Source organism: Xenopus laevis, chromosome 8L, assembly GCF_017654675.1.
Source record: "Xenopus laevis strain J_2021 chromosome 8L, Xenopus_laevis_v10.1, whole genome shotgun sequence".
NCBI lineage: Eukaryota > Metazoa > Chordata > Amphibia > Anura > Pipidae > Xenopus > Xenopus laevis.
In genome coordinates, this window is record NC_054385.1 from 60,250,906 (window position 1) to 60,270,205 (window position 19,300).

At 40.5% G+C, this 19,300-nt stretch overlaps 1 protein-coding gene across 1 annotated transcript in view; it reads right to left on the reverse strand.

The window, feature by feature from the left end:
* gpc3.L (glypican 3 L homeolog) overlaps positions 1-19,300 on the reverse strand; it is a 227,096-nt gene that overhangs the window by 82,559 nt on the left and 125,237 nt on the right. The gene's annotated exons all lie outside the window — the stretch shown is intronic.

A 19,300-nucleotide genomic window follows, 5' to 3' on the forward strand; every position in this document is an offset into this window, starting at 1 on the left:
TGGTTTAGGGTTTATTTTAACTACCTAAATTTAGGATTGACACCTCTTTATTAGTGATGGGCGAATTTGCGGCGTTTCGCTTCGCGAAATTCGCGAAACTGCAAAAAATTTGCGAAATGGCGCCGGCGCCCATTTTTGACGCCGGAGCCCGTTTGTTTTTACGCCGGCGCCTGTTTTTGACGCCGGCGTCCAGTTTTTAGAATCGCGCGAATCGCGCAAATTCGCGCCTGGTGAATAAATTCGCCCATCACTACTCTTTATTTGAATGTGCACACCCCATGGCTAAATAGCAAGATATTCAGAGGCATATAGCATGGCTGTGCAGTATTACAGTCTGTAGAATGTATCTGAACTATTTACTGATAAATCAATGGCAGATGGGGATGCAATATATAGTTAATTTTAAAGAGATGAGGTGATTATCCTACAACACCTACCAAGGGGTCATAGGACTAAGAAAACTTTTCTGTTCTGCTGAACAATAGCTATAACTGAACGTAGTTTGGTGATAGACAAAACAGATTGTAACCAGGGACAGGCATCACTGATGCACAACTGTAAACCACCCATAATGTTCCTAATTTAGCCTTTCGAAAATTAAATTGTTAATTTGATCCCTGAAGCTTCGACAACCAAATGCTTTGTTCATATCTCTCACAGTGAGTGGTAACTAAGCTGGAAACGTATAAATTCCTGAAAGGCTCATAAACAGGGGCTTTAAACCATGTTGATAGATAGCAGGTGCAATATTGTGCATAGGACAATAACACAAACAAGCTAACCAACACATGACTGCTGCCTCAGCATACTCTAGTTTACTAGTAGGGCCCATGTGTTCTTACAATGACAGATAGTAAGCTCTGGGGGGATGTGAAAATAAGTACAAGTATCCGTTATCCAGAAACCTGTTATCCAGAAAGCTCCGAATTACAGGAAGGCCATCTCCCATAGATTCCTTTTTTTTTTTTCAAATAATTCAAATCTTTTTTCTCTGTAATAATAAAACAGTACCTTATACTTGATCCAAACTAAGATATAATTAATCCTTATTGGAAGCAAAACAAGCCTATTGTGTTTATTTAATGTTCACATGATTTTCTAGTAGACTTAAGGTATGAAGATCCAAATTACAAAAAGATCCATTATCCGGCAAACCCCAGGTCCACAGCATATTATATAACAGGTCCCATACCTGTACAACAATTTTTTCTTTGGTGAAATATAAAATAGCTTTCATGAACCCAAAAAGTAGTTATAGTGAAAGAAAGCAAGCACATTTTATCATTTGCACCAGTACACAGTGTATGTAATAAAATCTTTACTTGAAAAAGTCTGTATTCTTGTGTGAAAAGAATACATGCCACCTTTAATCAGGCCTAAAAAAGTAATTAAAATTTGCAGTGTTACCACTAATATAGAATATAATGTTTTCCCCTTTATGCCTTAAATTACATATCCCCCTCTCAATCGTATGCTGTACAAAGCATCAAGATGAACGCAGAATGTCCTATCTCAATAGTAGCATGGCAGTTTACCATGGAATATCAGTTAACGGGAACACTGTCTCCCAGGCTGGACATTGGCACACTTCTGAAGAAACCTAATAATAAATGCAAATTTCAAGATGGAGCAAGTTTGCGCTTATTTTTCTCCAAGCAATTTCAGTCAGGCTCGCTCATATGTCCAGATCCTGTTCTCAATAAGCAGTGTATAGTTATATGAGGGAGATAAGGCACAGGCCTATTTATAACACACTAGTTAAACCACTACTAAATAGTTGCTTTGCTAATTTTTACTGGTGCAAACTTGTAACAGTGATGATGCCAGTCATTTTATTACACAAATCTGCAGTTTTATAACTTTGTTGAATGTGAAGTGATGTCACACTTGATAAAAGGTTCTGACGGCATCAATCTGTTGGAGCTCCTTTTCCTTTAAATTTTTGATGTTCTCTTTATAAAAGAGATGGGCACACTAAATGCAAGACTTTTAGAATTCAAGCTCTTTTGGACAGGGCCCTCTTTGTTTTTTGTATAAGTTGCAATGTATGTAATTATGTAAATATATAAATTTGTTGGCACTCTAAAAATACATAGCAGTAATAATGTAGAGCAAATAGTTGACAAACCACTGAGCAATATATTCTCTAAATCAGGGATCCCCAACCTTTAGAACCCGTGAGCAACATTCAGAAGTAACAGTAGTTGGGGAGCAACACAAGCATGAAAACTGTTCCTGGTGTTCCAAATAAGGGCTGTGATTGGCCATTTAGTAGTCCCTATGTAGATTGGCTACCTACATTTGGGCTCTGTTTGGCAGTACAGCTGGTTTTTATGCAACCAAAACTTGCCTCCAAGCCTGGAATTCAAAAATAAGCACCTGCTTTGAGGCCACTGGAAGCAACATCCAAGGGGTTGGAGAGCAACATGTTGCTCGCGAGCTACTGGTTGGGGATCACTGCTCTAAATCATGGAGCATCAGCATTCCTGGAGCACCCTTAAGAAACATGTCAACTATGTTACGGTACTGTGATTGGATAGAGGTGGGGATGGCTTCTTTTAAGGATGTCATTGTCTTTAGCACCACAGCTCTGCATGCTCGAGAAGTGTGCAAAAATGATTATTATTGTAAAACAATAACATATTCTGCAGAGTTGTACAACAGAAGGATGTATAGACTGAACAGATTACATATGCAAATAGAATCAGTAAAAAGGGCACTGCTCGATAGAGCTTAAAATGGATTATAGTCACATACCGTGCTAACAAGAGAATCATTTGTCAAGCAGAGGATGTAGGCAGTTGAAGTGTTAAAAACTTGTTTAGCGTCGAACCAACAGTAATTGTAAGCGTCGCATTATACTGGGACAGCTGGTGATATTAATAGCAGCTAACAAGAGCTTTGTGATACACAGCTGTCCAGTATGCACTGTAACATGCTGATGATAATAATGACAGTTCTGTTCTTCCAGCTGTAAGTTGCCTCTGTCAGCGACTATTCCATGAGTAAGGTGCCCAGGGAAGTATTACAGTAAAAACAGCATGGTCAGCCAAGTGCCTCCTAAACTGCCACCAGCTCCTTCGCATTCCAGGATTATTACTACTACTACCTAGAAGGGGCATTATAGCCTGCTGAGATGTGGAATGGAGAACCAGGAACCCTTACTTATGCATATGGAAGGCATGATGGCCAGAAGGAAGAGGAGATGGAGGAGGAAGCACACTGACAATCAAATGAAGAAACTCATTTTAAGAACAATCAAGGATGGGGTTACATTTAACAGTACTTTTAAACAGGAATGCCCATTCAGTGGCCTTTCAGCCTTTGTTTCACTGTTGCACTCAGTATAGGAATTATAGTTCAGCAACAGGTGGAGGGCCACCATCTCTCATGGTTGGCATCAAGGTCAAAATATTGTGCTAACATGAGTCTTCAAAGGGAGGTTTGAAAAATTCTTCAGTGCCTTAAAGAACATAAGCTGTATGAAGCTCAGTCATTGAAACAGTAACCCTAGCATTTGCTTGGCTGGTCTTTAGGATCTGTGCAGGATCACCAAATTCTTTCCCATGTATGGGAATTCTGAGCTTGCCCTGATCTGACTTTCACAGCCTCACCCTTGGCAGACAGAATATCAGCCCTCTTGAGAAACAAGTGGCGGGATGTTGAAATCCTAACACACACATTAAACTATGCATTAAACAATCCGAGGGGAATTTGCAAAAATGCAGACGCTAAAGAAGTTATAATGACAAATAAAACAGATTGATTTGTGTCTGTGGGAATATCTGAGGTTCCATGTATTATTATACACACAGGAAACATGTACTATTTAACTATTGTGTTTCCAGCTTGCTTTCACTTTAAATGACACTTTAACGGTTTGGCACCTTCTGATTATTTCATGTGCAGATGTGGATAAAATCTTCTGTTTTTGCAATCTCGCTTAATAGGAATTTGTGTGCTATATTTCAAAAAGGATGTTCATCTTCCAAAAGACATTTTTCAGTATGGGTGTTTAAAGTTGGCTACATTTGCTACTAATGTGTCAATTCTAACAGCTGTCCTTTATGAAACTCAGGGATTGGTCTCAGCAGGGTCAAAGATAAGAATCAACTAAAATCAACTATTTGAGCAAATCAGAACAGTTTATAGAGTCAGTAGAAAAACAGTAAAAAATAAAAACCTATGGACATGGCCTTACTGAGAATACGGTATGTGATCCATTATCCAGAAAGCTCAGAATTAAAGAAAGGCATCTCCCATAGACTCCATTTAATCCAAACAATCCAAATTGTTAAAAATGATTTTCTTTCTTTCTGTGATAATAAAACAGTAACCAGTCTATTGGTTTTGTTTACATGATTTACCTAGTGGACTTAAGGTATGAAGATCCAAATTAGGGAAAGATCCGTTATCCCCAGATCCCAAGCATTCTGGATAACAGGTACCATATTTGTTTAGAGAGTTACAATAAAGTTGAGGGCTGATTCCTGCCAGACTGTGTAATTCCATCAAAAGGAAGGGGATAACAAGTACAGATGAAAAGTGAACAACAATCTAGAAACGCCAAAGAATTGTTGCTACACCAGATTTACAGACATTCATTTTTTTTAATTACATTTCCCTTTCAAGATCAAAGAGATGTTCTAGCACTTGTGGGAATTTGAAAGCAACGTATTTGTTTACCTAAAGCATGGTAGAATCTATTGAGGTATACTAAATGCTCCAACAGCTTGCAGTATTTTGATTAGTTAGAAAATGTCATGTTTGCAAATGAATGGAACATGCTCTGCACACATAAACATAGCTGTTGGTTAAGGATAAAACATCACTTGAAAAATCAGGGACACGTCTAATAAATGTAATTTGCTGGGCTGCACCAAAATGGAATGCAATCAGTGCAGCCCTTATAGCTGGGATATCTGTAATTTTCATTTGATCTGCTAACCTTATTTTAAGGGTTAGTCTCTCAGGCTCTGGGATTCGACTTTTGCAGAGCTCCATGGGATCGTAGGTCAGTTGTTTTGCTACATCAATGGGAAACTCGTGTTACAGTGCTGAATAGCCGAATAACTGCTAATTCTCTGTTCTTCCTTAGGCAGTTAATAAAAAAATGTAGTGGGGCTTAGAAGAAAGAGTCAGCTACTTTAAGGTGGATTGGTTAGTTCAGGTCATATTTTGAGCAGTAGGGAGTAGGGTTATGAGTGGTTGTATACAGTGAGAGCCCTCTTATCCAGACAAGTAGATGGTGAAAGTAAGGAATCTGCAGACCAAAGGCATTACTCTGCCCCTTTACAAAGTGTCCCAAGTCTCATATACTATTTTAAGTTGACATTTACAGTATCTTGGCATGCCCATTAGCTTTGCTACCAGTGAACAGCATGACAAAGTGCTTTGAGCAAAATTTAGGTGCAATATGCCATATATAGTATATAACAATGTCTGATGTCTTCAAGCTTCTCTTGTCCTCCCCACTCACAACTTGCCCCTTGACCTTATGCCTTCTTCTCTGCTGAAACACTGTGTTGCAGAGCTTACACCACTACTTACTCACATCTTCAATTCTTCTCTAGCTTTTGGAACCTTCCCTTTTAAACAGGCCTGTGTAAAGCCTATTCTTAAAAAGGTCACGCTTGACCAGTCCTGTCTGTCAAATTACCGTCCAGTCTCACTTCTACGACTTGCCTCTAAACTCCTAGAACATATTGTGTTATCCCGTATTACTAACTTTCTACACACCCTTTTGGACCCTCTGCAGTCTGGTTTCCGGGTGGTCACTAAACTGAGACTGTGTTGTGCAGAGATACAATCGATCTTCAGGTCGCCAAAACCAAAGGTCACTTCTCCATCCTTATCCTCCTTGACTTATCATCTGCATTTAATACGGTTGGCCACTCTCTCCAGATGCAGATTCTGTATTCACATGGCATCCATAACCAGGCTCAATTTTGGCTTTTTTCTTACCTTTCTAACCGATCATTCACTGTCTCCTATGCTAACAACACCTCATCTCCAGTTCCACTTAAATAGATACTGACAGCAGAAATTAAACTTTTATCATAATATTGCCTTTGAAAGCTACTTATAACTTTACCATAAAGTATTTGCACAATGCTTTTACATTACCTGTCTAATTCCCCTATGTTCCTGTATGAGGGGGCTGCCATATTTGTGCAGCAGGAGTCCGTTGGAAACTTTAACTGACAGGCTGAGATGGGACAGTCAGGTTGTCAAAACAGTCAGGTTTAGGAACTTCAACTAACAATTACTTACAAAAACTAACCTCTCAGCAAAAAACAATCAACACGACCTATAGGTAACTTTAAATGTACATCTATATTTTAAATGTCAGTTTTTTTGCAAGTTGGTAAATCAGGCCAATGGAGTATTAGATTAAAGGAAAGATTCTTCAAAGAGTAATATTGGTTCAACATTTTTGAAAGTTTTGATTTTTTTATAGGAAAAAAGTCAAGAATGGGTGGCATTAATTTTGGTCTGAGCTCCACTGGCTGAAAAATAGCAGCAGAGAAAGTGACCTGAGTGCCATCAGCCTTACAGTTATCTGAATATGTTTCCAGGGGCTAAATCAAATACAGAGGAGAGGATGACAACGCTGCTTCCTTTGCCTGAGGTGATTTAAAAATAAACTGATGGAGCAGGAGTCATGATACATATGACTGGAAGCTCTGAAGTAGAAGATGACAGCTTTCAAACATCATGGGGCACCGAGAGAGGATGTTCTGTATTGACTGTAACTGTGGGCAATTGCGCAAAGGAAAATAAATCTCTCTATGACTAACTCTTTTTTTTTTTTTAACAATACGTGTTTATTTAGATTCAAATGTACACACTTAACACCATATCACTGAACAGTATACGTTGTACAATGAACAATAAAGTATGAAATGCCAGCAATAAACAGAAACAAATCAACTTTTGCAGTGTCAGTTATTCACAAGTACTACATGCATACCCTAGTCCAATAATATTGGTACACCATGCAATATAAGATAAATTACCCTTAACAGGAGTCTTGAGCACCTTCCAGGTCCAACCATATCGCCCATATTTTGTCAAATTTCTGGGGGCAGCCCCTCCGAAGGTATGTTAATCTGTAATAAGGAATTGCTTTTTCGATCAGGCTCTCCCATGTTGAGAATTTTGGGCCCCTGTCCGATTTCCAATGTATAGCTATCGTCTTTTTTGCATACATGCACAGTAAAGTGACCAATGTTCTCTGACCACGCTTGGGTGACACATCTTCCACCTGATTAAGTAGCATTACCATGGGGTCAAGTGGGAGAGACATTCCTGTTCTATCATGTATACATTCTGCCACTTTTCCCCAAAATCGTTGAGACCTTGGGCAAGTCCACACTAAGTGCAGAAAATCTGCTGGGGAGAACTGACACCTAGGACATTCTTGACTTATGTTAGGGTTAATCTTGTGCAGTCGTTGTGGGGTAAAATATATACGGTGCAGGTATTTAAGTTGGGTTAATCTATCCCGGCTGCTAATGACCCCCTCCATGGTTGTTTCAAGAATATCTTCCCACTGCTCACTAGTAAGCTGTGGGATATCGCGCTGCCATTTTTCAAACAATTTAGGCAGGTACGTGCTACTAGCAAGCATCAGTCGGGCATAAAATAGAGACAGTACCTTCCCCAGGCCTACTGTATGCACTAAACTTTCTATAGCTCCAGGAGTAACATCCACGGTAAGGCCACCAAATTGAGCCTCCGCAGCATGGCGCAGTTGTATATACCTGAAAGACATCGCAGGTGGCAAAGAGAAGGTATGTGTCAGTTCCTGAAAGGAGAGAAGTGTGCCCTCTGGCATTATATCAAAAATATATCTGACCTCATGCCGTGCCCACAAGTGAGGATCCGGAATAGTGGTGAACTGTTTCAAAGTAGGGTTACCCCAGAGAGGCGTGTACTGTGAGCAGTGCGGCGAGGACTTGGGATGACTAACTCTTTAATCCTTTACCTACCATGAATGTTAGACAATTAAAGAGAAGAGACTAGCATATATGTAAAAGACGGTAAAGTATATCCTGCAAAAAAAATAGGTTTCCCATCAATGTAATAAAGAAATTCCCCAAAAAATTTTTCACTTAAATTCATTATTGTAACTATATATATATATATATATATATATATATATATATATATATATATATTGTGCTACATTTAGGGGGTTATTTATTAAAGGTTGAGTTGTGTTGTCATGAAAATTTTCTGGGGTAGTTTCAGTAAAAATTAGAATTTTTCGGGATAAAAAAAACGTATTATGCCCCAAGGTTGGAAATATCTCCAATCCAAAAATACTCCAGCTAAAACCTGTCGAGGTCATGTAGAAGTCAATGACAGAAGTCCCTTGAACCATTTGGAGATGTTTTTAGCCTTGATGATTTTCAGTTTTTTCCGATGCTTTGTGCTCAAAAATTCGATTAATTGAAGGTACAGTATTTGAGTTTTTTCCCCCCGATTGCATTCCGTAGAGTTTTTTAAATTATTTTTTTTTTTCAAAAATAAGCAAACGAGTTGTGAGTCTATTCGAGGTAGAAGAGACCTTTGATATATAACCCTAATTTGCTGCTGAGGTTAATGCCTCTAAAAGCTCAAGAGTTGAATATTGATCAATATGGCCTTATATATATGAATGGTCAGATAGCACATATTGGCTATGGGTTTTGACAAGTGAACCTGAATGGAAGTCACTTTTTGGTGAGCAAACAGTACAAACATACACTGATGGACAAACTGACTAAAACTTTCCCTGTAGAGAACTGTGATCCAATAGTATGAGAGGCAAATATTAGAAAATTTCCTCCAGAAGAAGAAGTAACCACAAATTCTACGCAGTTACGATTAGGCAACATTACTGTACCACAGCAACTGTAGTTACCTTAAACTATGTCTGTTTCACAAACAATCTTCATTATTTGTTCTTACAGTTATATATTTAAAGGGCAACTATTGCAAAAATGAAAATTTAATATAAACTTCATCATACTGAAATAAGAGAAACAGAGCACCAGATGCTGAAGATAAACTTGATTATTTCAGAAACAGTACAGAATTTTGAATTGATCATATTTAAAAAGTTTATTATTTCAGTATGACAAAGCTTAAATGAAATTTTCAATAAGCAATGGTTCCCCTTTAACAAGACTGCACGTAACCCACCCATGCTGTGAGTTGCTGAGAGATTTTATCAGTTCTGGTTGGCTGATAACAGCAATGAGCTACTGACAAACAGCATGGTTTAATTGCTTGACAACACAACAAAATGTATGTCTAAGCACACAAATATACCATTTGAAACCCAACGAAGAAAAAGAATAATAATGCATAATAATAATATATTAATAATAAAGTATGGTGACATCTTTTTCAAGGACAATTCCCATTTAAGAGTACATTATTCTCAGACTATGGAGATATTTGTACCATACCATACAACTGTCTTATTATCAACTGTCTTTTATAAGGGAATAATTTGCAAAGTTATATAGTTAGAGAAATTTAACACAACAATATATTAAATTACTAATAATTGGTAATAGGCCCCTGGTGATCCTATCATGATTAAAAAATGCTGATCTAAACATTTTAATGTTTTGAAAGGATGAATTAGATATTGCTCACAGACAAGCTGAGGAAAGCAAGTGAGCTTAACCTTGTCTCTGTTTTGTCTGGAAGAATAGATTCCAGCTTTCTGTCCAGGAAATTAGATGTGCGCAGGAATAACAAATCTTCCTGAATGCTAAACACGCTGCATACTCAACATGCATATCAACAAAATTTGGAGATCAGATAGAGATTATTTGTATATTGCAAAACTGTTTGGCTTTTGAACATTTTGAATACCCTAATTTTATATTCACTTGGAAATATGTTGAATCTATTTACAGAGCATCAGTCTTCATGTATCACATAGTGATATGTCAGAGCAGAACCTTAAAACCCACCCCTGTATAGGACACCACAATAAAATTGTATCTGATAAAGCTGGCAGTTTCATCCCAAGACAAATGGAAAACTAATGTAAAATATTTACATTGTAGAGTCAGCTGATTCAAGTAAAGGATCTGCAATGTTAAGGGGATATCTGTTCTGTATATATAAGACATTAGGAGCCGAACCCCTGAATCCTTCGCGAAAGATTTGGCCGAATACTGAACTGAATCAGAATCCTAATTTGCGTATGCAAATTACGGGTGGGAAGGGGAAAACATTTTTTATTTCCTTGTTTTGTGACAAAAAGTCACACAATTTCGCTCCCACGGCCTTAATTTGCATATGCAAATTAGGGTTTGGATTAGGTTCGGCCGGGCAGAAGAATTCGGCCGAATCCGAATCCTTCCGAAAAACGCGGAATCCCGGCCGAATCCCTAACCGAATCGGTGCATCCCTAGCTCCTAATATCTTCTATTATCTACAATAATGAGGAGCACCTGGGATTTAAATTTAATACATCCTCTCTCTCTCTCGCTCTCTCTCTCTCTCTCTCTCTCTCTCTCTCTCTCTCGCTCTCTCTCTCTCTCTCTCTCTCTCTCTCTATACACACAGTACATATGCCAGCTTTGCCCATTTATTAAAGAATCTTTGGAACAGTTACACCCTTAGTAATGCAATAGTCAACACTGTGAGATGTTGCTGGCAACCAAGTATCTGCTTATATCTGTTCTTTGGGACATCCTTTTAATTTAGACACGGTCATTCTTACACAGCAGTAGAATCAACTCTTCAGCAAAATAAGTGTACATTATAGCCAAGTGGAAAAGAAACACTTCATCTTCTCTTTAAAACTCAGACCACAAGTTAATCTGCCCCAGCCAGAATTTGACAAACAATGTCCCACAAGCTGCAACGATGGAGGTTTTCTTTATTATTATCATATCATGTGGCTCTTGTGTTTGTCTATGTGTGCAAGAATGCAGTGGTAAAAAATATAGTCAGGAGGGAAAAACTGCAATGAAAGCATGTTCTCCTTCCCAAATCTGGCAACATCTGTAACTACTTTGGGACAGGACTGTCCAGAATTCTGTGGCTTTTTTTTATCCAGAAATCTTTTGTTTGTCTATTTAGAAAATTTATAAATTACCATAATGTTTTATCTTACAATTCTTTTCCTATGACAGAGGTTTTCTTTATGTATGAATTTTTAGCCAAAGTTTTGAATGGCATAGTTGGAGAATAATGAGAACTGAGGGAGCCTTAGCCTTCACCAACTGCTATATATTCATATCATTTTATACAATCTCCAACAAAAAGCTTTCTACTGATAACCTACCCAAGAAAAATTGTCAAACATCTGCCATGTTAAAACAGGCTTTTCCCAAAATACGTTTGTTGTTGTAGGGCAGGTGTAAACCCTTAATTTTTTGACTGAATGTGTTTATAGGAAATGAAGGTATATGCTAAAATAATCTTTTCACACATAATGGGTGATAGATGGAATGGTATTCAGGTATGGGATCCGTTATCCGGAAACCAGTGATCCAGAAATCTCAGAAAACTACAGCAATGCCATCTCCATTTTAATCAAATAATTAAAACTGAAATCAAAACTTTTTTCTCTGTATTAATCTAAGAGTACCTTGTACTTGATCCTATCTAAGATATAAATAATCCTTATAGGTTTGTTACCAGGGGCTTAAAATGTTGGGAAGACATTTGGCAAATTAGGCCATCTGGTTGACTTATGTCTGTGTTGTGTGATTGTGATGCATTAAAGCGATACCGACATGTTCCTATAAAAATCATAGGAACGTGTCAGTATCAAGTATGTGCTGCACCTGCAAAATTCCCCTGCAAAGCCCCCCTCAAAGCCACCCCCAGCCCCGCGAACCTTGGTGCAGCAAACTGGCTGACACTACTAACAGATCTTCCGTGTTGCTTCAGTGACGCTGGGCTGGGGTGGAGCGATCCTTCCATAGGCGGAAGTCCTGTTTTCATTCGTAATTAGCCTATGGAAGGATCGCACCTCCCCCAGGCCAGCGTCACTGAAACAGCACCAAAGATCCTTTAGCAGTGTCAAAGGGTCGGGTTTATGCAGGTTCGCGGGGCTGGGGGGGCGCCTTTCAGGGGGACTTTGAGGGGGAACTATTCAGGGAGCAGCACATACTTGATACTGACACGTTCCTATGATTTTTATAGAAACGTGTCATCTCTTTAACCCTACAACTACTATGACTCCCTACAGACAGACGTTATAAGCTATAGATCAGCTATATTTGGAGCTTAAAAATACCCGTAGTAAATCACTGGTAGGCAAAATATTATGTTGATGGAGAACACAACAGGGTAATTTCCATGCCTATTAAGAAGCATAATTTTGTAGGGATACAGAGGGTTAATTCCCATTTGTTCCTTAAAATGTGAAACCACATAGTGGAATTCCCCTGCCTGTGCAGCTACATGTTTAACTTAAGCCTTGTCCCTGTGCAGTGTGTATGGCAGATACCTGAGGGCTCACTCTGCCATTGCTGATTCCTACTTCACCTAGGAGAGTGATTTAGAACTGGCAAGATCTAAGGGATAAAAATAAGTTTGATAGCCCTGCGGGCTTGAGGCAAGGTACTCCAGAGCCTGGTAAGCTCAACCATGTAGGTTTAGAGATTAGATGCCGTTTTATGTGCTCCCACTATGGAGAGTGCTGAGAGCTGTAGTTCAGTAAAGGAGGACTTTGTATGCTCACACTATTGAGAGTGCTGGGAGCTGTTTTTCAGCAGAGGAGGAATTTGTGTGCTCGCACTATAGAAAGTGCTGGGAACTATGCAATTAGGATAAAGCAAGCTGTGTGTGCTTCGCTGAATGGATTTCATCACTGTGGATGCCTGTTCCAGCTCTGGACGAGCCTACCCATTTGTGTGAATCCCTGTGTGAGTTGTGCCCAAGAAGGGTAGAGAAAGAAAGGATCCAGAGTGTCTCCTGTTTGTAAAACAGGCTTTGTTGCTGTGCCTGCCACGTGGGAGCAAATTACCTCTGTCCAGCCAGAGAGGTATTTGGGCAGGAAGTGGTACCTGGGGAAAATAATGCTCTTTGGGGAAAAGGGACTGAGACTCTTTATCCACCAGGAGTGGAGTGTGGGACTTTGCCTGGCAGGAATGTGCCAGGATTGGACTTCAACAGGTTCCCCAGGGTAGTGGGTCATTGTTATTTGAATGTATATTTAATTTGCTGCACTCTCTCTTTATTATAGAGTTTATATTTGTTATACAGCACTGTTTGTTTGTTTTCCTAATGGAGCCACCCATAGGATTCCATTAGGTGGAGGCACTGACATGAGAGGTAATTCCCAGTACCCTTTCACTTAGCAAAGGGGACTCAGGACCTGTTATATGGTAAGAATGTAAAACCTTGGCCCAGGGGGGTGTCCAAGAGGGTGTTACATATGTAGGGACCCATAGGGTTAATGTGCCCCTATGGCTTTAAATCCCTATACTTCCTGATCTCCCTAGTTGCTGGGCAGATGCCCATGTAGCTAGTTGTAATTTACATATCCTAGTTATTGGCCGAGGTGCTATGAACACCTCCTGTCACATTTTGGTATAATAAGAAGGGGTAGAGCTTCCTCTTTGGCTTCTGGTTGCTGATCCAGCTGGATGTTTCCAGGGAACGTGGGTACACTAAGGCCCAGTAAATCCAGTTTGCCCTAGAGGGACCTGAACCTCTTGTGTGAAAGTCAGGAAACAGTGACCCCGTGAATGAGGCTAGTGAGAATTATAATGTTATAGACTATCTAGGAGAACGAGACAGTGAGGGAAGATACAAAAAGCAGCTTTGTGCTCCAACAAGGAGGTGTAGCAGGGAGTAGCTTCCCAGGCAGTAAGATTTGGCTACAGTGAAGGGACCACAGTGGATAGGGTGTCAGGATTTAGGTTCTCCTCCCTGACCACTCAACTGGGTGGGATCCAGACCATGTGTGAGGTATTTCTGTCTGGAGGGAAGTTGTACTGCCTTGACTACAGCCTCATGGAATGCACCTGTCTGAGCTGTGTGTCTATATATTCTGCAAATGCCTCTTTACCAATGTAAGTAACCTGTGGATCATTTGTCTTTGACAAATAAACTATTTGTTGTGTTTGACTGCAATAACTTCCTGGCGCCCATTTCTTTATTGGGTAAAGCACTACACCACGCCTTCAATACTTCCCTTTTGCGAAGGCCCTGCCTTAAGTGATAGATTCCAGTGTAACCCATGATCTAGTATACTAGCTGAATGTTAACCCAGTTGGCCTGGATAGTCCAAAAACGTGTTACACAGAATTGTTTATGTAGCTACTGTATCAAGGTAATAATCATTTGTAGATTGAATGTATTGGATACCTCATCATTATATATGCTATGTTACCACTAAGGGTGTAACCACCGCACTTCATAGCGAAATACCCACGAGCTAAGGTGATAGCCACTGGTGACTTCAACACTCTGCTAGACATCAAGTTGGATAGGCTCAGGGTAAGACATCATGAGGGGGTTGATCCACAGTCTAATTTGGCCGAGCTAACTAAAGGGACAGGCCTCACTGAAGTTTGGAGACATTTCCACCCCCATTCTAAACAATATTCTTGCTTCTCGGCATCTCACTCTGTTCTCTCTAGGATAGATCTGGCCTTCGCCAATAGCTCTGCTTTAGTAAACCTGAAGGGAGCTGAGTATCTGCCCAGGGGAATAACAGATCATGCCCCCCTTGAACTGGTGCTTAATGTTGATCAAGTACAGCACACCAAGAGATGGGCCTTGAATCCTATTTGGCTATCGATACTTGATAATCAGAAAGGGCATGAATCCGCTATAACCGAATTCTTTTCTCATAACGCTCATACCACTGACAGTAATCTACTCTGGGACACCTTTAAGGCGTTTTTAAGGGGTTACCTGAATAGCGAAATTATTGCACATAAAAGGCAGGCCAGGCAACTCCAGACTTCTGTGGAACTAGAGGTCTCGCAGGCGGAGACCCTTTTAACGGTTAATCCATCACCCCAGAATTGTGCTCAGCTAAAACAGCTACAGGACAAATATGCTAAGCTTATGTGGGACAGATCTCAATACAGCCACCTATTCACGAAGGCTAGGATACTGGAACAGGGCGAAAAGGCAGGCAGGATGTTGGCTTTGCTAACTCGGGATCAATCAACACCTCCCATGATCACACAACTTAAAGTGGGGGATGACACCCTTACTAACGACCCCACAGAGATCAGGCACCATATGGTTGCTTTCTATGCCGATTTGTACCAATCTAAATTAGACCCAGAGGGTACTGCAACTGAGTCTTTCTTAGCAGGCTTGTGCTTCCCAGAGCTCCCAGCAGACTGTATGGAATTTTTAGATCAACCCATCACAACGGTAGAAATACAGGAAGCTATAGGGTCATTCCCGGTAGGCAAGGCCCCTGGAGCGGACGGAATCCCTATAGAATTCTATAAACTTCACTCTGTACAACTAGCCCCCCATCTCCTAAAAACTTATAACTATGCTTCCCAACATAAAAGTCTCCCGGCCTCCATGTATGAAGCCTCCATAATCCTTCTTCCTAAACCAGGGAAGGATTCGACTTTACCTGAAGCTTATAGGCCTATTTCCCTTCTCACTGCTGATACAAAAATCTTGGCGAAAATCTTGGCTAGAAGGTTGGGGACAGTGGTTACTCATATGGTTACGGAGGATCAGACAGGATTTATTCCGGGGAAAACAACGGCGCATAACATCAGAAGGTTGATGCTTAACCTTACCATGGAACATTCCAATATGGGGCAGAGGGCAATAGTAGCCTTGGACATTGCCAAGGCATTCGACACTGTAGAATGGAGTTATTTATGGAAGGTATTGTCCGCATTTGGGATTGGGCCTTACTTTATCTCCCTTGTCCAGTTACTATATGCGGCCCCTACAGCAGCCTTACGAATTAACTCATTGTTAACCCCAGCTTTTGCCTTGACCAGAGGTACGAGGCAGGGGTGTCCCCTCTCCCCATTATTATTTGCCTTAGCTATCGAACCGTTAGGCCTTGCAGTCAGGCAGAATCCTCGAATTTCAGGCTTTCAGATACGGGGAAGGGAAGAGAAAATACAGCTGTATGCGGATGACACGCTGATTTACTTGGGGGACACCCATGCCTCTCTCACTGCTCTTCTGGACATAACTAAGGTTTTTGGAGAAATCTCTGGCCTAAAAACTAACCCCTCTAAGTCAATTATATTCCCTGTGGACCCAGAGGTGGGGGATGGTATTAGGGCAGATATACCATTACTGAAAGTTCGGCAATTCACGTATCTTGGGGTGACGGTGGCATTGCCGGTGTCATCTTATTATGATCTTAACATAGCTCCCTTATTGCACTGGGTTCAGAGTAGATTTCAAGTTTGGAAAAATTTGCCACTGGGTCCTATGGGCCGCATACAGACCATTAAAATGATTATAGCTCCTAAACTATTGTATGTACTGTGGCACACCCCCCTTATAATACAAAACCGCTTCTTTCTTGACCTGGCTGCTATCTTTAGGCGGTAAATCTGGGGTACCTCCCGAAACAGACTGTCCTTAGCCTCACTCTGTAGACCGAAGGATGAGGGAGGACTGGCGTTACCTGACATGCACCAGTACTATGTGGCAGCACAACTCTCACAACTGTGGTCTTTGAAATTCGCTGGGCCAGGGGAAGCAGTGTATCAGCTGTGGCAGGAGATTCTACAATGTGATTTACCTCCTTTTTACGCCCTAACGGCCATAAACCCAAAAAATTCTATGCTTTCTAAAACCAACCCACTTCTACGATTGCAAAGAGATATTGTCTCAAGGGTTCACCATCTAACCAACCCGAAGGGTCTAGACCCGTTTACGACCTTATGGTATAATGCTAAATTGACCCCGTTGGATAAACTCGTATTTCCGAGAATCTGGTTAGAGGCTGGGATCTATTGCCTAGACCAGGTATGGAATGAACAAGGTATAATTCCATTTGATACTCTTCAGGAACAGTTCTCCATCCCCTCATCCCAGTGGCTGACATATCACAAAATGAGATGGGCAGTGAAGAAAGCACTTAAACCAGGTAATTTTAATTTACGGAATACACCTGTGGCTGAGGTGTTTAGACAGGACCAACCTAGCCACAAAATTTCTAGTTTCTATAAAGCCCTGCAAACCACTAATCTGCAAAAATCCTCCCTAAAAGTGAGAGACCGTTGGGAGGCAGATCTCTCACCATTTACTGATGAACAATGGGTACAGGTACTCCATACACCTCTTCGGATTTCTCCTATTTATAAGTATAGGATATTACAACTGTACTTTGTGCATAGGGCCTATTACTCAAGAACAGTACTACATAAAATTAATCCAGAGATCTCGCCAGCTTGCTTGAGATGTGGTGAGGCCGAGGGCACGATTTTACACACTTTCTGGGCTTGCTCGGAAATTGTACCCTTTTGGGTAGCGTTACAGAGCCGCATCACTAGGATGCTAGGGTTTGAGATACCATTGGATCCTAAGTGGTATTTACTAGGTATGGACCCCCCAACTCCTCTAACGAATCCAGCCCACACTATGGTTCACAAATTACTCTTCTTGGCACATAAAATCATAGCCCAACACTGGAAAGCCCCAGACCCTCCTTCCTACCAGCTGTGGTTGAAGTCGGTTCAGGACTTACAAAAAGTGGAGGATCTGATTGCCAAGAGAAAGGGTTCTACTAAGACTAACACAGCTATTTGGCAGCTATGGATCCTGGAACATGTTTGATTACTCCTAGGGAGTCGGTAGTAATTACCTAACGCTTGATTCAGTTACAGCCCACTAATCCTACGCTACAAGATAGCGCACAACTTTTTCAGATACGAACTGCCTTAAGGTCAAATCATAGGATGCAGTTCATTTCAGGGAGATGCTATTTGTTTATGTCATTGCTGTCCATAACAATGTGGGTTTACAGTGTTCAGAAGATCCCTTTACTAGCGAAAATTCTTATTTTTTTTTCTGTAAGTTGAGGTACAATGCTTATGATTGTCATGTATGTATCTATATGGTCAAGATTCTGAGATTGCAGGTTGTCTTAACCCAATCTGCGTATTGGGTCGTGTTCCATTTTTTTATGTGCATTAAGATGTGATAATGTTTGTACAACTATCCTGTTTTTTTTTGTTTTTTTTTTTTTCTCTCAATAAATCTCACTTGAACCAAAAAAAAAAAAGGGTGTAACCACCGGATAATATTTTCTCTTTTAAAATGTCCAGTCAGTACAAAAGGTCTGTATAAAAGAACTGTATCAAACTTAAAAATGTGCATTGAGTTAAAGGAAAAAGGGTAGAAATCCTCAAACTGATCTTTCAGTGGGACACATAGAGGTCATTCAGATCCTCCAGGTGTTTTTACCATATTACCAGATGCATATCGCTGGTGCGTGAGTCATTTTCAAAGAATGATCTGATTTTCCCTGTCCCTGTAGTGTTTTAGGTCAGATTTATATGTATGGGTTAATTAATACCTAAGGTTACATGCCGAGGAGATGCACAATGTTATATTCAGAACCTTGTTTCATGTTGAGAATTTAAAAAGAAATGTGTGAAAGATCCAGTTATAAGCAGGATTTGCTATCTGCTTCTATGTATGTAAGATGCAAAAGGACACAGTGTATTGTACATACACTAGAGTAATTCTCTGCAAAATTTTGCCATGATAAAACGGATTGTATTTTGAGCTGAAAAAAAAAGTTAGCACAAAAAATACACCCATAGAGTCCAAATTGTACCACACAGGAAAAGTCACAGCGGAAAACAGCCCTTAAAGGAGAATTCAACCCATAATAAAAAAAACCCTCCCCCCTACCCTAGGTAGACCCCCCTCCCTCCTCCCCCAGCCTACCTGCCCCTAATGTTTCACGGCAGCCATCTTCTTCTTCTCCGGTAATCTTTGTGTCTTGACGGCATTTTCGCCGCATGCACATTTGGAGTCCCGAACAACTGCGCGTGTGCCGAAAGTCACGAAAATTTCCGAAAATTTTTTCAGTGGGTTGGGTCCGGAAATTTGCTCCAACTGCGCATGCGCCGAAATTTTTCGAAAAAGACAGAAGAAAGAAGATGGCTGCCGTGAACTCAGAGGCCAGAATCTGCACAGAGGGGTTAGTAAAAAATTTGGGGCAGGTAGGCTGGGGGGATGAGGGAGGGGGGGTTTACCCAGGGTAGGAGGGAGGTTTTTTTATATTACAGGTTGAATTCTCCTATAAACTCCAATGTTTTTGTGCAAAAAAAGTTGTCTATTGGCTTTAATGCGTTTTTGTGAATTT